We start from the raw sequence: 3,390 nt of genomic DNA, 5'->3' as shown, positions 1-3,390 counted from the left end.
TGTTCATATGTCTGCAGGTTGTCTAGGATGTGGCTTATTAAGGCTAAGCTTAGTTAGGCAGCCACATGCTGCTAAAGCAGTGGTTTTAGTCACTGTGGCTGCAGTGACTGGTTGGTTCTTTCAGTGCAGGACTATAGGTTAGTTATAGCTACTCTACTACCTACATCTCTCATGGTTCTTGGACCATGCTTTCTGTATGGTGGCAGTGGAGGTTCAAAAGAGGAAGTGTAAGCATGTCAGTCTTCTTTCAGCATAGGCGTGGCACTGGCATGCTTTTACTTTTGCCCATATATCACTGAGCAAAGTGAGTGATAGAGCCGTATCCAAAGTCAAGGACAAGAAAGGTATACTTCCTTGAGCCATGACAGAATAAGTGAAGCACCAATGTGAAATTTTTTAACTGTGTAAATGATGGATGTGTTAACTAACTGTATTGTGGTAATCATTTTTGCAATATATACAGGTACCAAATAATTACTCTGTACCTTAAACTTACACAACGTTGTATGTCAGTTATATCTCAATAAAATTGGAGGAAAAAAAAGTTAAATTTTATAGTGCCTCAGATTTCTGTTTTTAATTCCAATTTGTCCAGTAGAAATTTTAGGCAACATGAAGCTGAACTTTAATAATATGAATTTCTTGGGGTGCCTGGGTGGCTGTCAGTTAAGCTTCTGACTCGTAATTTCAGCTCAGGTCATGATCTCAGAGTCCTAGGATCAAGCCCCACATCGGGCTCTGTGCTCAGCGGAGAGTAGACTTGGCATTCTCTCTCCCTCTCTGCTCCTCCCCCGCTAAAATAAATAGCTAAATGTTGTAAAAATATAACATTTTTCATTGATTATAGGAAAACATTTCTCTCTTTCTCCCCGTACCCTCTTTCTCTCTCTCTCTCTCCCGATAGATAGATAGATAGATAGATAGATAGATAGATAGATAGATAGATACTTATGACCAAATTGGTTTCTTATGAAATAAAGACTGGTTGACTTAAATGTAGAATCCCCACTGTTCAAGCCTTTAGGTTAAAGTATTGCTTTTGTTGTTTTTACTTCAATTATGTGGATAATTTTCTTTAAAAAAAAAAGATTTTATTTATTTATTCATGAAAGACACACACAGAGAGAGAGAGAGAGAGAGAGAGGCAGAGACACAGGCAGAGGGAGAAGCAGGATCCATGCAGGGAACCTGACGTGGGACTCGATCCTGGGGCCCCAGGATCACGACCTGAGCCAAAAGCAGAAGCTCAACCACTGAGCCACCAAGGCACCCCAATAATTTTCTTGATCATTAACTGGTCTGGTCCTGAAAATATCTGACTAAAGTTGTATTACTTTCTGGTAAACAGTTGAGATAATCATTAGCATTACTGAACATGTTTTTACCTTATTGTAATTTATTTTAGTCAAAGGGAAGATCAATTACATTTTGAAAATACTGTTCACGTTGTTAGAATCCTTCCAATCAATTCAAGCTGGGAAGATGTAGATTCATTATTTTATAATCTAGGTAGCATCTAAGGTAATGATAAATGCTTTCCTCAGAATAAAAACACACATTTATTTCTTTTCTAACCTACAAATTATTTGTATAACTCAATATTTTACTCTACTTCCAACATTTAAAAAGTAGATGATTTAAGGTGAATCAGTGAATTCATTCCTCTTGACTTTAAATGTGTCTTCATTATATGCATTCCAAAGAAAAATTATTACCTAATCTACAAAGATATATTTTAATCACTAAATAATATGCTGAATGCATTTACAACTGTAATTTTGTGCATGTGAAGCACTTAATTGCTCAATGTTAACTCTAATGCTTTGCAAACAGAATCAGGGTGCAAAACTATTCAGAATATACTGACTGCTGATAAGCAAATGCACTCAGGGACAAGAAGAACTTGGCAGTATTTGAAAGACAGTCAGTTTCCTAATTCTTAAAGCCTTAATGCTGATTATAAAAGTGGTTAAGGTAGTGAAGGAGGAGAATATATTTGTGTGGAGAGGGGTTATAAAATAGAGAGTTTTTGTATTTCTTCTGTTATTTTTTTGTGGTAGTTATATTAGTTATATTAGGATGGAAACTATTATAATCTGAGCCATTTTGCCAGAATATAATGAAGAAAGTTGAGAAGTAGTAGGAACTCAATAAATATGCCAGTGTATCATTATCATAGAATGGATGCACCCCCAGGTCCCCCATTGATCAGTTGAAAACCTACCTCCCAAGGTGATGGTGTTAAAAGAGATGGGCCTTTGGGAGATGATTAGGTCATGAAGGTGGAGCTCTTGTGAGTGGGATTAGTGATTCTATAAAGGAGGCCTCAAAGAGCTCTCTTGCCCCCTCTTCATGTGAGGACATTGAGAAATTAGCTATGAACCAGGAAAAGGACTTTCACCAGATACCTAATCTATAGGGTCCTTAATCATAAGCTTTCCAGCCTCCAGAACTGGGAGAAAAACAAATTCTATTGTTTATAAGCCACTTAGTCTACTGTATTCTGTTATAGCAGCCTGAATGGAGTAAGAAAGTGACCTATAAATCCTTGTTTTATTTTACTGAATAGATGGTAGGTGAAAGTAGGATGTTACAGGGTTTTGTACCTTTGTATTTATGTACACATGTGTTTTCTTGATAACCTTAGGATAAAGGTCACCATACTTTGGGGGGCAGAATAAGAAAAGTACATAGTAGAAATCAGTGGTGATAGTTTGATACTTGAATGTGTACATCCCTATAGATCTTTTATGATGTCACCTAAGTATATACAACTTCTTACAATACTTGATGTTTCAAAGAGAATGTACATTGATTCACATATGAGCTTTAGGATGATGGTATTGAAGATGATTAGACCCTGAGGGACAAGGGATGAATATTAATAGGACTGTTTCCATCTTATTGTAGTATTTCCTTATTTCACATATGGCAAACTGTTGATATTCATTGAAAGAATGAATAAATTAATGGTATAGGAGTCAGGAATTATGAATTAAAAGTGTAGCATATAAGTGAGAGAAAGAGATTTATATTATGAGGCAGATAGACTGGGATAAAAATAGAAAGCAAAACCTGATGGAAAAAGTAAAGGAGATGAACTGGGAAGGATGTAACTATAAAGCAAGGAGGACAAAGTCATTATATGGGACCTGGTTTGACCTGAACTGAGCACTTAAAGACAGACAGAAATTGAGATTGAGTGTCAGAACCAAATGTGGAAATTAGTGTATAGAAACTAAAATTTAGCCTTGAACTGGAGATCCTGGATCTGAGTCAGAGAGGGTCTCCTAATAAGACTCAAATTTGATAGATTCATACTATTTTTCAAAAACTGTATAATGTAGTTTATCTGAAACATCTCATTCATTTCTTGCAACATCCCTGGAA

The sequence above is a fragment of the Canis lupus genome, chromosome 20 (genome assembly GCF_011100685.1).
Source record: "Canis lupus familiaris isolate Mischka breed German Shepherd chromosome 20, alternate assembly UU_Cfam_GSD_1.0, whole genome shotgun sequence".
NCBI classification, from domain to species: Eukaryota; Metazoa; Chordata; class Mammalia; order Carnivora; family Canidae; genus Canis; species Canis lupus.
The sequence above is the reverse complement of the archived record's forward strand: the minus strand, read 5'-3'. Positions refer to the sequence as shown.